General features: G+C 37.7%; 1 protein-coding gene across 7 annotated transcripts in view; it reads right to left on the bottom strand.

Annotated features, from left to right (window-relative positions):
- scrib (scribble planar cell polarity protein) overlaps positions 1-22,067 on the bottom strand; it is a 1,177,936-nt gene that overhangs the window by 609,256 nt on the left and 546,613 nt on the right. The gene's annotated exons all lie outside the window — the stretch shown is intronic.

The following is a 22,067-nucleotide window of genomic DNA, read 5'->3' as shown; positions in this document are numbered from 1 at the left end:
ATCTTAATAAAGATCATTTCCAGCTAGAATCTAAAACTACAATGCTACTCTGGAAGGACCAATTCTTTCCACTGTTTAAAGATAGTACTTGTGCATATGTCCATTCTGATATTCATTGTTGGAGGTTTCCTAATACAGTCATCCCTTGATTTGTGCAGTTTTTTTTATTGCACGGCCATGTATTTATGACCAAAATTTTAGACTGCATGGAGAGTTTCACTACCTATGCGATTTTTGATTACGAAGCTTCAAAAATAGGAATGAAGAGCAGATTTTGAAAATTTGTTTTTTACATGACTGAAGATTTCATTGAAGGGTAAACACATTTTACCTTAATAACATAAAATCCCACAGAATTCCAGCTATCGGTATTATTTCACATGCAATAAGTTGGAGCTTACTATCCATTTATAAGATTGCACTAACAAAAAAGCCCAATAAACCGGAAAGTGTGAATTGTTTTTATTGTTTTTCTGGTCGTGACCTCCAGAAATGTGCTTTAGAAAAATATTACAAAGGCATTCAAAACTGATTCTTATAACGAAACATAGCAATAAATGGTGGTGTGTTTGTCCGGTTACTTTTGAAACAACTTCCTAATTCATAACTTCCATCAGTTATCCCACGTTAGCTGGTCAGACAGAATCTTTTTCTGGTCTGTGCAACGTAAAGTGTTTTAATCAATAAGCATCGATTCTGCTAATTTAGCATTTATTCTCTATATAAAGTGTGTATTTAATTAGTGCCTAAACTGAAGAAAGCTACAATAAAAAAAAAAAAGTTTAAATTTAGAGGAAAAATTAAAAATCGTTTAGCAGTTAGAAAATGGCGAAAAGGTTGTGACATTGGCCAAGAAATACAGCATAAATGAATCTAGCATTCGCCGAATTAAGGAAAATGCTGAGAAAATTAAAAGTTCCGTTATCTGTTCCACATTGTTGCCAGCAAAAAGCACTACAAAAGTGAGAATTCCGTTAATAGAGAAAACTGAAAAATTACTTTCTTACTGGATAGAAGATCTTAATCAAAAAAGAATGTCTTTCATAGTGTAGATATTATTTGTGCCAAAGCTCTGCAAATTTTTAATTGCTTACAAGAAGAAGCCAGTCCATCCAATGCAGATGTCTTTCAAACCAGTAAGGGTTGGTTTGAAAATTTAAAAAAAAAAAAACATCAGTCTTCACAGTCATAATGGGCAAAGCAGCCAGTGCAGATACAGCTGCTGCTTTTTTTGTATCCAAAAACTTTAAAGGATGTTATTGCAACTGAGAGCTATCTAGCAAGTCAAGTGTTTAATGCTGATGAGACCAGCTTATTTTGGAAGCGTATGCCAAGCTGAACATTCATTTCAAAAGAAGAGAAAACCACCCCAGGTTTCAAAGCTGCACAAGATGGGTTAACACTTTTGTTATGTGACAATGCAGAGGGTGACTTTAAGTGCAAATAACTTCTAATTTATACATAAGAAAATCCTCATGCTTTTAAAGGAATATCAAAAAACTCCTTACCAGTTCATTGTAATAGAGCAAAAAAGCCTGGATGACAGCTAAAATCCTTGAGGATTGCTTTTTAGATTGCTTTTGCATCAAAACAAAGAGGTATTGCTTGAAGAAGACCACAGCATTCAAAATCTTGCTCATTCTTACCAATGCATCCAGTCATCCTGCATGATCTGAACCCAAATGTGAAAGTTACCTTTCTCCCAGCCGATGGACAAGGTGTTATCGCTTCCTGTAACTTGATTACCTAAGATGATTTTTTTTTTTTTTTTTTTTACATATAACAAAAATGATAAAAACAAAGATGCACACAAAATTTTGACCACGAAGAGACTAGCTGAGTTTTTAAGACTTGCAAATCAGCTTAGCCAAGAAGCTCTGGATATGGATTCTAATTTGGAGAGGAGTTTACATTTTCGCAGAACTTCATCAGTAGCTTTAGTTCCATATGAAGAAATTTATAACGAGAAACAGTATGCTTCTAAGAAAACAATTTTAACTAATTTTTTCCAAAACGTGCCAGATACTGTTGCAAGTTTATCAGAGATAAACAGTGACGAAGAAGCAATGAATTTAGATTAAAAATCTAGAGGTACATATTAGGAAGATTAATTTTATGGACGTTTGTATATTTTTTTTTTTTATTACCAAATGAAGACTTTTTTTTTTTAATTAATTTTTTTTTTTGAACTTTTTTTTTTGTGTACAGTTACAGAAACCTCGTTAAGTCATAAACTACATTTCGCACTGCACAGATTTTGATTGCATGGTGTTTTCACGGAACGTAACCACTGCGAAAATTGAGAGATGACTGTATATACTCTTTTCATTCTTCTTCAGTAAAAAAAAATCTTCATTCTTCTTGAAATTTATTTGATATTGTTCTTGGTCTCCCAAACTCTATACAAATCCTTCAAAAGATTTGGCTATCTTCAAAAATTTTTTATTATTATTATTTTTTTATAAATATCTATTTTGGTCACAGCATTCCAGTTCCTATGATAATGATCCGGCCTCGACAAATCACTTCAAGGTCTAGAAGCTATTGCAAAAGTTAGTCAAGTTTGACTGACACCTCCTACAACTTAGTCACACTACCAGTGTGACAAACTTGCAGGAGGTGTAGGGGGCATAAAGACGAATCGGAATCACATAGCATTGCAGGGTCCGATATGCCTTCATCATGCGGTAGAAGACATTGAACAGGAGGTCGCGTGAACAGCGATCCCGCTGGAAGTCAGCATTTGCTTTCTGTTGAAGAAACCAAGTAGCAAAAATCCTCCGGAGTGGATAATCCGCAGGCTCCAATGATTGGATGCATTGCAGATGGTATGAACTCATTTGGTTTGTTGACAGTATCCTCCATACAGTGGATTGGGAAATACCAAATTGTCGGCCTATCGCTCGAGTACTCGTACTCTGATTGCCTTCTGCAAGACTTAAGGACATTCTCCTCATTGTCTGGCGTCCTCGTCGTTCGCTCTCGATTCATAGTACCTCTCGTGAAACAACCAGTCTCACGTAACCTTCTGTGCACACGTGCGAAAATCGTATGATGAGGAGCACGCCTGTGCGGGAAACGTTCCTGGTACAAGCGCAGAGTGGTGCGCCCATTACAGTCCGTAGCTCCATATGGGAGGTGCATGTAGGCCAGTTCAATGTTTGAATACTCATCCATCCTACTGCCTCGGGAACCGGTTCACAAATGCTGACTTCCAGCGGGATCGCTGTTCATGCAACCTCCCATTCAACGTCCTCTACCACATGACGAAGGCATTTCAGACCCTGCAATGCTATGCGATTCCGATTCGTCTTTGTGCCCCCTACACCTCCTGCAAGTTTGTCGCACTGGTAGTGAATCACCCTGTATATTCAATATGGAAATCACTAAAAAATCGCGCACTATTTAATTATATTAAATATAAAAAGTAATATAATAAAAAAATACTTAAAATATATTCAAAGTAAAAAAAATTGGATGATCTCTATATTCTGTTCAGCATTGGCCAAAATTAATGGTTATTAATTTACAAGGGGTGGCCAATGGGTATTTACCCATATTTAGAAATATATGAATCAGGGATTTGAAACTTGACCAATTTCATCTTTTCCTATGTAGCTACTACATGTTTTTCCCATCTGTGGATAAAGACAGACCTCTTATATAAAACTCTTCATTTTGAGCAGAAAACCAGGCTTCAACTTCATTAATTATTCCTCATCAAGCTGAAATTTGCTGCCTTCCTCCCCACACAGAGCTTGCATCTCTTCGTGAATTTGTTTTGTTCTGTGATGGTTTCTTCACTTTAGGGAAGAGAAAAAAGTCTGAAGGTGAGGGTACTGTCAAGAGCAAGGAAAGGACTTTTGGTTCCATAGAGGTGACTAGTAGCCTTACACAGTTATTAAATTTTATGCAGTGGGACCAACTGATGGTGAAGTTGTCAACAGTAAATTCTAAATAGGAAGCATTCAGGGATGTAACTGCAGAAGGTACTAGGCTTTTTTGGAACAATTAAGACATACTGTTTAAAGCTTAGACCTAAATGGATGTCACATAAATGGGCGAGATGCACAGCTAAACTTGTCTGCAATCAGGTCATTAAGGAGGTTAGGCAAGCTAAGTCAGATTATGACATATTACATTGAACTATGATGCAGTAACGGGAAAGAATGTAAAGATAAACAGCAGGGCGAATTTATTTATGAAAATGTTGGAAGGAAGAGGATAAATCACATTGGTCCACTAGATAGTGGTTTAACTGTTGATGAACCAGCTAAGGTTGCTAAACAAACTGAAAATTTTGCATGTATGTTCGCACATGAGGAATTTTTAGGGATGGGAATACCAGAAATGTATCAATTTCTAACAGGGATCCAATAGGATCTATCCAATTATATTATAAGAGGCAGCAAAAGAGGTCAGCAAACTTTTTTGCTATAATTATGAGAGCATCCTTGTATTCCTGGACTGAAGATATTCAAATGTATAACCAATTCGCAAAGAGGAATCAAAGAGTAACATGTTAGCTTGACTTCTGTTCCAGGGAAAATAATGGAGTCCTGCATTACAGAAGTAATTGTTATTTGTTATTTGGTTTTTAGGAGCATTAGCAACTAAGGCCATATTGCTCGGGGATATGCGGTGGTCATTCTCTGACCTTTCCGCATCCTCCGTATTTGGTGGTGACGGGCTCTAACCCCGGTCTAATCAAGACGCGTGTGCTACGCACTGCTGCTCCTTCCCACCTGGCTACGGAGGCGCCTTACAGAAGTAATGCAGGACCATCTAGCAGAATGCATTAATACTGCAGTTACAACATTGAGCTGTTAAGGAGCAATCTGATTGAACTATAATGCAGTAATGAAGAAACTAGATGCAAAAAATAATTTTTGATGTTATAAGATTAACTTATGCAACTAATTAACTATTATAAGTTAATAATTAATTATTAACTTATGTAAAGAAATATATTCACTAAAAAAAGCAATTTACTATTTGTTTAATAGCCAAAGTGCCACCATACTGATTACTTTGTTCGTACTCTTGACTTTTGTGGCATTTACTTGATCAATGGCTATATATGTATATGCTCAGTGCCTGTATCATTTTGCATTCATTGATCAATGGGAGAGGGAAAATTGTGGCTCGTTGACATGAAGTGTGACTCTGAGAAATATAGGCTGGAAATATTCAATACAAAAATAATACTTTTTAATAACAAAGCAATGGGGCAGGATTGAATGTCTAATCACTGACACTAACATCTTTCAAGAAATCTTGAAAGATTTTTTCACTGACATCTTTCAAAGAAATCTGCACATTAACAAATTCCTTTAGTTTGCAAACTACTTAAAAGCAGATAATCTTTTGCATCTATTTTTGACAAGAGAATTGATAATTGCCTATAAACCATTTTTTTTTCCTTCATCCTTTTACTGTTAATGTTTGCTGTTCAAAAGTTTGTCATCAAAATATTTTTGTAATATTTCACATTTAATACTCTATTATAATAACTTTATTAGCAATGACTGAATAATGATTAATAATGATTAATCACCTTGTTTGTCTCATAAGTGTTTTTGAAGGTTATTGTGATCAGCACTCTTAAGTTAAATAATATTTAACTTAACATTTCTAAAAAAAAACTCAAGTGGCAACTTTATCTATGAATTCTGTTTGGAGCTAGCATACTTTCAACTGATGTGAGGAAATGTTTGGTCTTAAGAATTCACAACAGAAAGTCAGCTGGCCACAAAACTGAGTCCACAATTTAAGAACATTTACTCAAAAACCATTCAACTTATGCCAGGAATGTTTTTGAAGTTATAACATTCCATGAGTTACAATTATTAACTAATGTGAATAACTATAATGATGTGGCTCTCCTGGGAAACAGCGAAAATTTCTTGGCTTTGTCTAATTATTTCGACAAAATCTTTAAGAGAAGAAAAGAGATTTGTAAATACAGGTAACCCTCATATAACACAGTAGTTTGGTTCCAACAAAATCTCAAGTAATGCAAAATCATGTTATACGGGACTAAGCATCAGTACAGAAAGGGGGGGGGGGGAGTTACGTTCCGAAACCTAACAAAAATATGCCATTTTTTTTTAATATTAACTATCGGAAACTTAATTTTTATAGTAGTAATAACTTAATATTTTAACTTTATTTTTATAATAGTAGTAACTTACTACTAACAAACGTCGTACCTTACAAACTTTGTGAGAAAATGTATGTTCATAAGCACAATCTCTTCTGCAGCATCTAGATTTCGTGTACCTTCTTGCTATTTTTAAAAGTCATGAACTGCCCTTTTCGAAGTCAATTATTTTTTATGGTCTCAAACAAGCACAAGTTCAATAGCACAGAACCTAGGGATCTCCCAGCACAACACAGTGAACATCCACTTTAAATTATTTGTGTAACTCAGAAGAATATTTTCCAGTTAGCAAAATAAAAATAAATTTACGCTTACGTAAATACATAGCTTAATTAATACATATTTCTGTTAACTGACTTTTTTTTTTTTTTTTTTTGTTGTAAAATTTAAAACAGTAAAAATGATAAACAATTAATAACAAAGAACATGGCATGCAAGAGTTAGAACAAACACGATATGGAGTAATGAGTTTCTGAAAATTTGTTTTTTTATACGATTGAATATTTCATGGAAGGGGAAACACATTTCACCATAATAACGTGAAAATTCCAGCTATCGGTACTATAGCAATGCAAGAAGATCGCATTTACTACCCGTTTATAATTGCTTACACTAATAGAAAAGACCAATAAACCGGAAAAGTACAAAATTTTTTTAATGTTTTACGGTAGCGACCTCCAGAAATGTGCTTTACAAAAATATCACGAAGGTGATAATAACTAGCGAGTCAACAGCAGGAATTCACAAAAAGGAATGGAAACATTTAAAATTACATCTAACATAATAGCAAACACAAAATTACCATGTTACGCGAGGTTTCCAGAAATTCTCAAACCTTGCCATAGAAGTACCGTGTTGTGCGACGAATGCCGCAATTTATCAATCGTGTTAGAGTGAAATCGTGTTGCACAAATGCCGTGTTATACGGAGGTTGCTTGTACTGATTTAAATGATCATGCTTAATGGTTAAAAGTTGTACATTTCTAAGTTTATTTTTTAAATTGATGTTTTGATTAAGGAAAATGCTTTTGTTGATCCAGACGGCTTTTGTTTGGTGGAGTAGGTTATGAGCCTGGCTGTGCTGTGTAAATTGTCTGTGAAATGTAGGCTTGTTCCAATCTTAAGACCTTTTATGCTAAGGATTATTGATGGTGGACTTGCCAGACTGTTTCTGGCTGGTCAAGGGCTTTTCCTGTGTATTCAGAATCGATGTGCTGGCCTGGCATCTCGCTTTTTGGGCTGGGAAACTATAACTCAACAGTGAATTCAGTTCAAATTTCAGTTTTTTTTTTTTTTTTTTTTTTTTTTTTTTTAAGGAAAACACCAAACACGAGAGGTATTAGAACCTATAGTACTTGGTACCGTGCTTGGGTTGGAGGTGGAGAAGACGAAAGAAGATTTGTTGACATTAGACTTGAACTTCTATAGACTGTAATTTTCAGGAAATACGTATGAAGGAAGGTTGTTCCAGAAAACAGCAGTTGTATGAATAAACAAGGAAGATGAAAAGTTGGTTCTGTGAGTTTGAAGTTGGACAATCAATAGATGTTGGCTGGTTTTGGGGGCAAGCCCCAGATGTGTGAACAATATTCTATGGTAGGACGGATTTGCGATTTGTACAGAGCAAACAGCTGTTTGGAAGAAAAGTAATGCCTAGAGTGAAAGAGAAAACCAAGTTTTTTAGATGCAGAGGAAGCAATATTTGTAATGTGCTTGGCCAAGAGAGATTAGAAGTCAGAATAATCCCCAAAAGAGATATATCATCTTGCCTAGAAATCAGAGTGTCACCAAAGATAAGCATAGGAGCAGAAGAATCCTTTTTTGCAAGATATAAGACAAGACTGAGTTTTAGAAGGACTGAAATCAACTAAGTTGTCTTTGCCCCACTGGAGAATTACCTGGAGATCGGCATTTAAGGAATTGATAGCAGATATTCGTGAATTTGAAGCTGATTGAGCATGGAAAGTGGAATGCAATGTGTAGCACCGGCAAAACTATGGATAGGATTTCCAGTCAATAGAAGAAGGTCATTAATATACAAGAGGAAAAGAGTGGGAAAAAGAACTGAACCTTGGAGGACACCAGCATTAGTGGAGAAGTTAGAAGACAGAGAGCCATCTACCATCACCCTCAGTGAGCGATCAGGGAGAAAACTGGATAACCAATAACAAAAAACAGTTGGCAAACCATAAGATGGAAGCTTGTTTAGAAGACCTTTATGCCAAACACGACTGAAAGCCTTTGAGATGTCAAGAGCAACTGCTTGTGTTTCACTGAACTTATGCATTGAATCTGTCCATAAATGGGCAATCTAAGCAAGAATACAACCAGTGAATCGGCATCGGCAGAATCCATACTAGCGATTGTTGATCAGACAGAAGGATTCTAGGTAGTTTAAGAGTTGGCAGTTAATTGATATAACATTACTTTAGAAAGAGTAGAAGTAATTGCAATGGGACGATAATTGGGTGGGAGGGATTTGTCACCCTTTTTAGGAACTGGCTGGATATGAGCAAATTTCCAAGCAGAAGGAAAAACACCTTTGGAATAAGAAAGTCAAAAAAGGAGGCAAAGAACATTAGTAAGCTCCGGAGCACAGGTTTTGAGAACAAGTGGAGAAATACCATCAGGACATGGAGCTTTCTTAGTATCAAGATTCATCAAAATCCTTCTGACATCCTTTTGGTGAAAAACCACAGGAGGCATTGAATGGAGTGTGTTGAGAATGATGGGAGGTGTTTATCAAGATCATTAATACATGAGCTGGAAGAAAAATGGGATGTTCACAGGTCAGCTTTATTCTTGTCTGAGGTGACAACAGAACCATCTGGTTTTGACAGAGGTGGGAGCAAAGATGGGCAAAAGTTGCGCCCAATAGCTTTGGCAAGAGACCAAAATGCTCGGTTACCATTAGGGCAAGAAGCAAGTTTTCTACTCCTAGCCTGTACAAAATCTAGTTTGGACTGATTAATGACTGCTTTACAATTGTTGCGAGCTTTGGTGTAGGCAGAAAATGAAACTGAAGAATTGGAAACAAGCCAATAACGATATGCAACGTTCTTCTCTTGAACAGCATCAGCACATTTATTGGAAAACCTAGGTTTAGAAAAAGGAAGAGATTTTACAGTGGAGGGTGAAATAAAGGATTCCATTCCTACAAGAATAATTTCACTGATACGATCTGAGCAAACGTTGACATCAGAAGTTTTGAAACAGTAATCCGACCAAGGAAAAGAAGAAAAGAAGTCTCGCGGGTCATCCCATTTTGCATTCTTATAATGCCAAACAACACGAGGTTTGGGATAGACATGAGATAAAGGCTCCATTGGAAAAGAGACAATCACCAAGTTGTGATCTGAGGCGCCTAAAGGACCACTCACTTCGACCGTGTACTTAGAAGGGTTATTTGTGAGAAAAAGATCAAGCATATTGGCTGTATGGTTAGGATTGTCTGGTATTCTTGTAGGTAAATGAACAATCTGTGCAAGGTCATTAGTAATTGCAAAAGCTTCAGCATCTCGACCAGCTGGGTCATGGGTCAGTGTGACTAGAAAATGGAAGCCAGCTGGAGTGGTGAACATTAAAATCTCCAAGGAAAATTATCTCACTGTTAGGAAGGTTGGACTGGAGAATGTCAAGTTGCAAACAGAGGAAGCCAAAGAACTCCAAGTGATTAGTGGAGTTGGGAGAACGGTAGAGACAAAAGATTAATTTGACACAATGAGGTAGAGAAATTTTAAGCCAGAGAAGATCCAAATTACCAAGTCTCTGTCAGGGAATATCAGAACGGACATATGCACAAGTATCCCCCTTTGAGGCGAAAGGAATCGTACAGCGAATAATTTTCTCAGTTGCCCATTTCATTGGGCAACTGAGATGAGCAGTAGTTGAATCAACCGATAACTGAGATTCTGTCAGAAAAAGTACATGGGGTTTGGCAGACTGCAAGTGGAAATGGACATCATTGAGATTAGAATTGAGACCACGTATATTTGTGAAATGAACCTAGGAAGTGTTTGGGAGGTTTAGATCTTTTCGCAGATAAGCTTACTCTATTAGTTTGACAATTCATGGTGTATTCACTAGTAAGAAAAAGTGGGAGGGGGCATGCTGTATAAAGTAATGAAATTTTTGGACATGGCGTAGACATGGTAAGAATATATAACCAGATCCTTGACATAACGTGGCCTCAACAATGCTCCCACATACACTCTACTCAGACTCCCTCCAGTCACAATCTGGCAGAGTAGAGGAAGCAAGATTATACACTAGCTGATCTGGAAGCCTCCTAAAGAGTTACCAATAGGTTCGGTCCGGTGTACTAACTAGCAGCCAACCTGCGAACACTGTTTTATAGCTGTATCCTCGAAATGTAATGAGGGTTGGAGCTCGCAATGATGTTTATCATAACCTCAAAAGTCATCAGTCATACTGCATGATGGAAGAGATTGGGAAGGGTTGACCGGAACTTAGGTTTGGAGACTAAACATGAGGTTCCACCACTTCAAGCCTCCAATAAGCAACGTAGTGGTATTGCACCGGTTGATGAGAGTCATCTACCATCTAGTATTGCTTGGTAACACAGAGGGGCAGCATATATCCATGTGGTGTGGGTGCCACACCTCGATGGCTGCTTATTGGTTCACACCTTGGTGGTCACCCACAGTACTTGTGCATGGAGATTATACCCAGGATTACTAACAATCCCACCATCATGAAGGTGCAAGCAAAGGATTTGGCTGTCAGAGACTGTGTGGACTTCGCCCAAATTGGGTCCACTTGACTTGAATGTCACCCGTATATCAGTTCCATCAGCATTTTAGACTCCCAGGTGGCAATTACAGCTTGTCAGGCATATCTGAGAGAATGTCTGTGACAACCTCAAGGACCAAAGTTCTAGGAAACTATAACTCAACAGTATATTGCAATCCTTTGATTTGGAAGAGGAAGTACGAAATCCTTAGCCATAATTATGGGAGCATCCTTGGACTCAGGGGAAGTGCCCATGGAATGATGTGCAAATGTATCTCCAATTCACAAAGGGGGAATCAAAGGGTGGCATGAGTAATTACAGACTCGTTAGTTTGACTTCTGTTCCAGATTAAATAATAGAGTCACTGGTTAAAGAAGCATTGCAGGATGATCTAGACAAGAGTGCAGTAATAACTCATACACAGCATGGGTTTGTTAAGGGGAAATCTTGTCTGACCAATCTGATTGGATACTATGACGTGGTCACAAAGGAACTGGATGCAAAAAATTTTAATATCATATACTTGAATTTCAGGAAAGCTGTTGATACTTTTGCATATGGAAGACTACTGTACAAATTAGAGCAGTATGGCATTAAGGGCAAGTTGCTACAATGGATAAATGGGTGGTTGAGAGAGATAAGACAGAGTGGTAATCAACTGACACTGCTCTTCGTGGACTAATGTTATTAGTGGTATCCCCCAAGCTTTGCTGTTGGATCCATTGTTGTTTTGTATATTTATCAATGATATTGATGAAGGTATATCAAGCTTAATGTCAAAGTTTGCAGGTGATACAAATGTTGGCAGGCTTGTTAATAGCAGTTGTGACAGTATGCTGCTGCAATAGGATCTGAAAAAGTTGGCAAATAGGCTGAGAAGTAACCCCAGAGAAATGTAACCACTGGGTTGTGTTACACTCAGGCTAGTGAAGAATGAAACAGACTTGGGGGTTATTGTGCAGTCAGATATGAAGTTTTCTGAGTAGTGCAGACAGACTGCCCGAGTAGTTCATGGGGGACCTAGTCAATCCCCCTGTATATAGCAGTGGTCGGACACCTTGAGTACTGCTTAGAGGTCTGGAAGTTTTATTTTAAGAGAAAGGGGTGCTCTTACGAAGAAGGGCTTAAATTCTGCAAATTACAGCTTCTGGAGACTGGGCACCTGCGAGGTGATCTGATTGAGGTGTGTAAGGCCTTTAATGGATTGAGCAGGATCAATGCTGAGGGGATTATTATTATTATTAATTCTGATATAGAGTTTTGAATATTATTATCATCATCGTTAGCCAAATGGTGCAAGGAAGCCTGAGGCTTATGCGACACCAGCTAAAATTTCTAAGTTACCGCGTGTGTGTGTGTGTGTGTGTGTGTGTGTGTGTGTGTGTGTGTGTGTGTGTGTGTGTGTGTGTGTGTGTGTGTCAGAGAGAGATAACAAGAGTCAGAAATAGAAGGGAATCACCAAGAAAGAGAAGAATGATGATATCCAGCTCATCAGGACCTTCGGTGTGACAAGCCCATACTCACCAGATGTGAGCCCCAGGGGTGTCAATTTGTCAGCTACCTGAGGATGATCATCAACAGTGAAACTATTGTTATCAAGTGAACCAATCTGATTCGTCCCCTTTCTTCTAGAGTTTACATAAGTAAAGAAGTCTTTGCTGTGTTTCTTTGCATCCTTTGCCAATGATTTCTCGTAATCTGCCTTCATCTACCTAACCTCCTTTGTGGCTTGATTAAAGACTAGTTTATATCTAGCACAGGCTTCTGTGTTGCCTGATAATTTATATACATCCCATGCATTTTTCTTTTCTGCCACAAGTCTCATTAGTACATCTGATATCCATTTAAGACTAAAGTCTTGAACGGTATTTCTTAGTTAGAACAAAAACATAGTAGTTTCCAAGATTACTTGCTTGAATGCTCCCCATCTAGAATTTCTGTTGGTAACATCACTGTTACCAACAGAAATTCCAACAGACAGTTTTTAAATTCTATACTGTGGTTCCCACAGTATAGAATTTAAAAACTGTCTGAGACCACCACAGTCACCTTTATGAAAGCAAAAACCCTTCCCTTTACCCCTGATGGTAGTTACCTGTTGAGTAAATCCCACGTCAGTAAAGTTCACTGCCACCTATTGGCACTTTTATCTGCAGATTCTTAATGCATGAATAATCACTGATGATAATCAGATCAAGAATATTATTTATGAAAACAGTTATTCAGTTAATCCACAAAAATCTTGTTAATCCACAAGTTCCAGTCAATATAAGCTAAAATCCCCCATTATAAAACAATCTGACTTACTGGCCCAATCTATTTCTCTGTACAATTGTTTGCTGCACTCATTGGAGTTATTAGACCTATAACACACTCCTACTCTCCTTTTTGTTATTCCCAGGCTTATGTTACACCAAACTGACTTAACATCGCACAGGCCACCCATGTCAACTGGATGCACTGCCTTAGATTTTGTTTCCTAACAGCATAACCCATCCTCCCTTCCTATCCTGTCTGTCCTTTCTGTGCACACTGAACCCCCCCAATTCAAATTCTCCATTCCTGATATATAAAGAACGCGCGCGCGTGCGTGCCATCTTGTCTCTGATATCACAACAATATCCACCTTTGATGTCTTAACGAGCACTTCAAATTCATCAAATTTGTTTACTATACTTGTAGCATTGGTATACATGCAAGTATATATGCACCTGTTCCTACTCTTAGTTACTCTAACACAGCCCATGTATTTACTTGTTTCATGATGATGACTTCCAGCAGTTATAGAAATGCCTAGCATCTTGCTTCCCAGGTTACTGCTTGTTCCAATAGAATCGGTGCAAGACTCACTTTCACCTCTGCCTGCAGCCATTGTTAATCTATTAGTCTGGGTATTCCCCCCCACTACAAACTAGAAGTTTTCCAACCCACCTAACACTGCCTAGATAGCATCAGCAAATGTTCTTGCACCTCTTGATTTAAGTGTATCTCAACCTTGTAGAAGCAGTCTACAAGGCTGACTCTTGGTAACAAGCACAGACCACACAGAAAAATTCAACCCTATGAGCCTTCCACAATCTCTCCAGGGCCGATTGATTGAAAAGGCTCTCATCATATATTCCCTCCTATTGTGTCTGGACAGAATTTCAGGCGCTTTCAAATTTTACTCTAACTCGTGCCTTTTTTCCAACTTTGACCTGTACTTTTAAGTAATTCTGCAGAACTACTCTTAATGTCATTAGCGCCAATGTGTACAACAATATCACCTTTTGTGAACAGCTCAGAGGAACCATTCAGCTCACTGATACATTATGCTATCTGTAAAGGTTAATATTAGTTTTACATTTTTTTCTAAAGTTTGCCAAGTTAAAATAAGCTGACGGTTAATTCCTAATTGTACAAAAAGAACTTAGAAACATCTTTATAATCATAGCCTTGGAGAGTGTAGAAACGTCTTTTGAGGCATACACTAGCAAACTGAACTAAATCTCATGTTTTCGCCTTCATGAGACCACCACAGTCATGGAATACTGAAAAATCAGAAAATGACAAGCAGAATCATACATTTTATATTCTTCCTCTTGCTCAGATTACAAACCTGTGGGGGCATAAATTCAAATTGAGGAAACACAGTTGTTGAATAGATGTGCAGAAATTGGCCTTTAGCCAGTGGGTAGTTGATTGCTAGGGCAAACTTCCTTCTGTCAATTTGAAAGTTCATAGCTTAAATAAATTCAAGGAAGAAGTTGACAAACTTTTGGAGCAAATGGATGGGTGAAATGGGTAGTAGTTTTTTTTTTTTTTTTTCCCTTTTTGGCTGATGCTGTATAAGCTTGCTTTCTTGCATCATACATCTCTACTAATGCTAATCCACTCCAGAAGAGAGGGCTGCTATCATAATTAATTCTCAGTCTTGCATGTTATTACAGTTTTGTACTGGTCTGCTTGGTATCCTGGACTAAGGAAAAATGTTATAAGATTGATAATGGTAATATCAACAAATTAATATCTTTAGGTAAAATGTGCTCTGAAGATGGATATTTACACTTCTGGTGTGTTCTCTTAAGGAAGGGACACTAATATCATATTGGCTCCTAACCTGGATTAAGCAGTATTTCACTGTTTTGGTGAAATTTCCCGGAATTTCAAATCCTTGACTGATATGTATGTTATGTTTTCTTTGGGATTGCGCATGAGTTGATATTTATGCTCTTTGACACCCTTTGTGCATATTCCTGAGTATGGGAATAATTGGTTTCTGTTGTAAAACCAACTCTTGTGTTGTAAATTTGTTTTGTTAAATATGTTTCATAGAATTTTGTTATGCTTCTAGTTGTGAGAAGCCTTAATCTTATAAATGTCTGTTTGGGATAATGATTCATTCCCCAGATTTAGATATTTAGCATTAGTAGAGGCATATGATGCAAGAAAGCAAGCTTATGCAGCATCAGCCAAAAAAAAAAAAAAAAAAAAAAACCAACAACACTCTCCCATTTCACCCCTCCGTTCGTTCCAAGTACCTGTCCAGCTCAGCCTTAAATTTATTTAGGCTATCAACTTCCACAACAAAGGATGGAAGTCTGTTCCACCAACCAACCACCCGCTGGCTAAAGGCAAACTTCCGCACATCTATCCTACATCTATCTGTCTTTCCTCAATTTGAATTTATGCCCTCTCAAATGATCATTCTGAGCAAGAGGAAAAATTCCATCAGCATTGAGCATGCTCAAACCATTCAAGGCTTTATACACCTCAATCAGATAACCTCGCATGTGCCTAGTCCCCAGACACTGTAATTTGCAAAATTTAAGCCTTTCTTTGTAAGAGCACCCCTTTGTTCCATTCACTAATCTTGTTGCCCTTCTCTGTACTCGTTCCAACAGCTCTACATCTTTCTTAAAATGAGGCCTCCAGACCTGTATGCAGTATTCAAGGTGTAGCCTGACCATTGCCTTATATAAGGGGATAATCACCTCCTTATCCCTGCTAGAAAAATTGCTGTATACCATTGACAAGACACTATGAGCTATTCTTGCAGACCATCTGCACTGCTCAGAAAACTTCATATCTGCATGCACAATGACCCCCAGGTCCTTTTCATTCTCTACCACTGTCAGTGTAGTACCACAGAGTTGATACATCACTCTGGGGTTGCTTCTTCCCATATGTAGTAGTTTACATTTGTCAATGTTAAACTTCATTTGCCACCTCTCAGCCAATCTGCTCAACTTTTCTAGATCCTGTTGCAGCAGCGTACTGTCATTAGTGTCCTTAACAACCTTGCCAACATTTGTATCATATGCAAACTTGGACATTAAACTTGATATACCATCATCAATATCATTTATAAATACAGAAACAACAATGGATCCAACCCTGAGGGACTCCAATAATAACATTAGTCCATGATAAGCAGTGTCCATTGATTACCAGTCTGTCTTCTCCGACTCAACCATCCCTTTATCCATAGCAGCAATTTTCCTCCAATGCCACACTGCTCCAATTTGTGCAGCAGTCTTCCATGTGCAGCAGTATCAAGTCTTTCTAAGATCCAAATATATGATATCAAAGTTATTCCCAGCATCCAGTTCCTTTGTGACCACATCATAGTATCCAATCAAATTGGTCAGGCAAGACTTTCCCTTAACAAAACCATGTCTGTGTCTGAGCTATAACTGAAGTGTTGTCTAGATGATCCTGCAGCGCTTCTTTAACCAGTGCCTCCATTAATTTTCCTGGAACAGAAATTAAAACTATTTTGAGGTTTTATCATTGTAAAATATCATATTGAATTGAATAGGTTAAATGTTGCTTATCCTTCTTGCTACTCCTAAGATGGGACACTGTGTAAATATGATTATTGTAAATGTTGAAAATTGCTTTGGAAGCCCTTTGCTTTCCACTAGTTTTAGTGGTTTTCTACTCAAAGATAGTTTTGTGTAAATACTGAATTTAAGTATTAGCCTTAAGTTTTGGATAGCGAATTTTTGTCCACTAGTTTACTCTTTCTATTCTTTGTTCTTTCATACTTAATTCTTCTATTTCATGGGGATGCCTCCTCTCTCATCCCCATTCTTCTTTACTCTATATAAGTCCTATTCTCGTTTCTGGGGTTGTCTTCTTCTTTTATCCCCTTTCTTTCTGTCTACTTTTCTTCCTTCCTTCCTAATTCCATACTTCTCCCACTAAATTCCCTTTCTTTTTCTTTAATACCTTGGGCCTCCCAAGCTTGCCTGATAGACCCAGTAAGAGTCTCAGCTAAAAAGTGGTCCCTGGCACGCCTCCATGTGGCCTCCAAGGTTAGGAGTCAGGAGGCAGGGGAAAAGGTTTCTCCTGCCTGCAAAGTTGCCTGGTGTTGGCACTGAACACTCAACATAACAGCACACATATTTACACTTGCCGGCCTTGGCCTAATGCCTTTTCAGATGCTACAGCAGCATATAGGAGGAACTCTGGAGACTGCAATTAAAACAAATACACCATTACTCCATGAGTAATACACCCCAAATACACCTCAATGGCATAATACTTGTAAAACTGCACTAATGCTTTCTCACTGCAGGTATAAAATACATGCAAAAGTTTTCCATAAACATTGTGGTGTATTACTGATCAGTTTTTCATCCATCACCTGTTTTGTCTTTCATGGCATACTGTTTCTGTACTCATTTCTCATTGGTCTTTTATAATTGTGATTGACAAGGAAGGTAGGCCTTTACTAATTTAGAAATATGAGCAAAACACCACACTCCTGGGGTGGATGGTGGTTTGACTCATGTTTCTAGACTTTGTTGCCAACAAAGTCTAGAAACATGAGTTTCTAGATGGCACTCCTCTTTGTTGTTAGAGGAGTGCCATCTTGTACAATTATTTTCACTGAAAATGTATCTTTAATAATATTAATTTTTAGAAACTAAATTCTTTTATCAATCTTTACTGCTTCTTCAACTGAGACTGGGTTTTTATCCCTGGGCTGTATGGTATACATTGTACAGGAAATGAAAAACCCGCAGAACAAAATTTTTTCTCTCTCTCTCCCCCTCTCTCTTTTTTTTAAATGACTAAATAAACAATCACGGCAAACTATTCTTAAGTATTTGTTATGACCATATTCATTAACAAAGAAATTCACAACTTTTAAAAATTCAGATTTTAACAGTGATTCCACCCCCCCAAAAAAGACAGAAAAAACTGTTACGGACTTCGTGGTTGTTTCCCATTAAGGTTATTATTATATTAAAACCACTCGTATACCATATGAAAATTAATTTACGTGGTGCATATGCAAACCCAGTTTCTGGGAGCATTGGCAAGAGGAGTCTGTCAGTAGCTTGGTCTTATGATGGGTATCGGTAAGATACCCAAAACATCATATTAATGTACAGTAATGTAGGCGAACAACCTAATAAACCATATTGTTAATTTTCACATGGCATAAGAGTGGTTTTAAGAGTGTTATGGACTGTTACAATGTTGCAAAACAGAGAAGTGGGCCAAAAGATGGACTCTCCAACATAAATCTGAAATAATGGCAGCTAAAATAGACCCAATAGACCCAATGTTATAACATTGGGTCTAGATGTGCAATAATATGGGGAAGTAAACACAAAGTGTTAAAAATGAATGCCAGTTAAAGATCTGAACTAGTAGTAGAGGCAAGGAAACACAGTAGAGTTACAATATAGTATTTACGATGAATGCCACAATCTAATATTTATCAGCTGATAATGAATGACATTCAGTATAGAGAGTAAAAACACTACAATACTGTATGCAAACAGAAGCGCAAATTTATAGTCTTTCTGAAGAGAGTGTGGGATATGGTAAACTATTCTGTTTTAGACTTTGTAATGGCAGGGTGAAAATAATTGCTACTATAAATTTTATGATACAGTAAAAAAAGTTATATGGATTGTTAGGAGTAAAGTTATTTTACGGTACAACTGAATCCATATCCTCTACTTTGTTTAACTTAGAATGAAATTTTCTTAAACAGAAGTTAAATATTTCTCTAACGTCATGTGTATTTGGAAATATAGCACATACAGTTAACTAAAAAAATGAGACCAAACTCTAAACACATGACCATAAATGGTGTCAAGTAAAAAGGGAGGGGGAGCAGGAGAATGAATATTTGTAATTGGAGTTAAGTGGCTTGTTGTATGAGGTGTGATCAAAAAAGTTTGGAACATTTTGTACCTTAAAATTGTGTTGTTGTAGGTTATGATGTTGCAACATGTTTGGAAACTCATCTAGATACAGAAACATAGGAATCCATTTATCCACAATTATTTTTCAGTCTGAATTGATGCACATTGAATAGAAGGTGTTTTATGTGTTTTCTTACATTTTACTGAACTGTTCACAAAATCTAACAAATCTCCATCAAATTATGTTTCAAATTAGGAAAAAGTGCAACAACAGAAACTTGCAAATTAAAATCAGCATTTGGAGAAGATGCTACTTGCTGTTTAAAGACTTTTCAGTGATTCACAAAGTTTAAAGAGGTCTACTACACTGCTACTACAAAGTTTAAAGAGGTCTACACTGACAGTGGCAGAGAATGAAAGGGACTTGGGGGTGGTTGTGCAGGCAGATATGAAGTTCTCTGAGCAGTGCAGACGGGCTGCAAGAGTAGTTCATGGAGTATTGTCAATGATATACAGGAATTTTTCCAGCAGGGATAAGGAGGTGATTATTCCCTTGTATAAGGCAATGGTCAGGCCACACCTAGAGTACTAGCCCCTCAAAGACAACCCTCACCCTGCCCAGCTTCAACTTCAAAAACTAATGACTCAATCATTCACAATTCAATCGAGATTGATCAATTAAGCACCAAAAAAGTTGCAAGTGAAACTGGTATTTTTATGGGCCACCTAAAACTACAGTGGTCTCCGACAATTTTTAAATTCTGTACAGTGGGATCAACTGACGATGTTACCAACAGTAAATTCTAAGTGGGAAGCATTCAAGGAATTAATCATGGATGCTACTAAACGTTTCATACCTATTAAGAAATATTGTTCAAGGTTCAAGGCCTAAATGGTTATCTAATGAACTAATGAGACTCGTAACAGAGAAGAAAAATGCATGGGATGCATATAAATTTTCAAGCGACTCAGAAGCCTATGGCAGATTATGAGAAATCCTTGGCAAAAGATGCTAAGAAAAACAGCAAGGATTTCTTTACTTATATAAACTCTAAAAGGAAGGGGATGAATCTGATTGGTCTACTTCACATTGATGGTCCGAGTGTTGATGATCCTGCTCAGATGGCAAACAAACTGAATGAGTATTTTGCATCTACATTTACACATGAGGAATTATTAAGGTTATCAAATTGTGGCAGGATACTTAATGATTTTGTAATAACTGAGAGCAAAGTGGAGGAGAAATTGTTGAAGTTAAACATAAGAAAAGCATCTGGGGTGGATGGGATCTATCCAGTTATATTAAAGGAGGCGGCAAAGCAACTAAGCAAACCCTTAGCCATAATTATGAGAGCATCCTTGGATTCAGGGGAGGTTTTCCCACGGACTGGAGATGTACAAATGTATCCCCAATTCACAAAGGGGGATCGAAGGGTGACACGAGTAATTACCGACTAGTTAGTTTAACTTCCGTTCCGGGTAAAATAATGGAGTCACTGGTTAAAGATGCATTGCAGGATCATCTAGACTAGTGTTTCTCAAAGGGTGTGCCGCGTCACATTAGTGTGCCGCAAAATTTTCCAAGTGTGCCGTGAAATTTAGAAATTTCTTCTTCTATGACTACGTAGGTGTGCCGAGAAATTTTTCTTCTTTGGAAAATGTGCCACGAGAGTAAAAAGATTGAGAAACACTGATCTAGACAAGACTGCAGCAATAATTCAGACACAGCATGGGTTTGTTAAGGGAAAGTCTTGTCTGACAAATTTGATAGGATATTATGGATGTGGTTACAAAGGAACTGGATGCAAAAAATAATTTTGATATCATATATTTGGATTTCAGGAAAGCTTTTGACACTGTAGCGCATGGAAGACTATTCTACAAATTGGAGCAGAATGGTATTAAGGGTAAGTTGCTACAATGGATAAAAGGATGGTTGAGTGGAAGAAGACAGAGGGTGGTAATCAATGGGTGCTGCTCTTCGTGGACTAATGTTATTAGTGGAGTCCCACAGGGTTCAGTGTTAGGTCCACTGTTGTTTTGTATATTTATCAATGATATTGATGAAGGTATATCAGGCTTAATGTCGCAGTTTGCAGATGATACGAAGGTTGGCAGGGTTGTTAATGACAGTAATGGCAGTGTGTTACTGCAACAGAATCTAGATAATTTGGGCAGATGGGCTAAGAAGTGGCAACTGAAGTTTAACCTTGACAAATGCAAAGTACTGCATATGGGTAGAAGTAACTCCAGAGAAACGTACCAACTGTGTGGTACTACACTTAAGGTGGTAGAAAATGAAAAAGACTTGGGAGTAATTGTGCAGGCAGATATGAAGTTTTCTGAGCAATGCAGACAGGCTGCCAGGGCAGGTCATGGGGTTTTGTCAATTAAAAATAGGAATTTTGCTAGCAGGGAGAAGGAGGTGATTGTCCCTCTGTATAAGGCAATGGTCAGGCCATGCCTTGAGTACTGCGTACAGGTCTGGAGGCCTCATTTTAGGAAGGATGTAGATTTACTTGAGTGTATACAGAGAAGGGCAACAAGATTGGTGAGGGGAATGAAGGGATCCTCTTACCAAGAGAGGCTTAAGTTCTGCAAATTGCAGTGGCTGGAAACTAGGCACCTGCGCGGTGATCTGATTGAGGTGTATAAGGCCTTGAATGGGTTGAGCACGTTGAATTCTGATGGGATCCTTCCACTTGTTCAGATTATGAACCTAAGGGGCATAAATTCAAATTAAGAAAAGACAGATGTAGAATAGATGTGCGGAAATTTGCCTTTAGCCAGCGGGTGGTTAATTGCTGGAACAAACTTCCATCTGTCATTCTGGAAGTTGATAGGTTGAATAAATTTAAGGAGGAACTGGACAGGCATTTGGAGGGAATGGTGCGATTTTTTTTTTTTTTTTTTGGCTGATGCTGCATAAGCTCATACACTTGCTTTCTTGCATCACATACTACTACTACATCAATATATTTTAACACAAGATTTGGGAATC

Source organism: Mastigoproctus giganteus, chromosome 12 (assembly GCF_048544385.1).
Source record: "Mastigoproctus giganteus isolate SK-2022 chromosome 12, ASM4854438v1, whole genome shotgun sequence".
Lineage (NCBI taxonomy): Eukaryota > Metazoa > Arthropoda > Arachnida > Uropygi > Thelyphonidae > Mastigoproctus > Mastigoproctus giganteus.
Note: the sequence above shows the minus strand (reverse complement) of the source record. Positions and strands in the feature narration are given on the sequence as shown.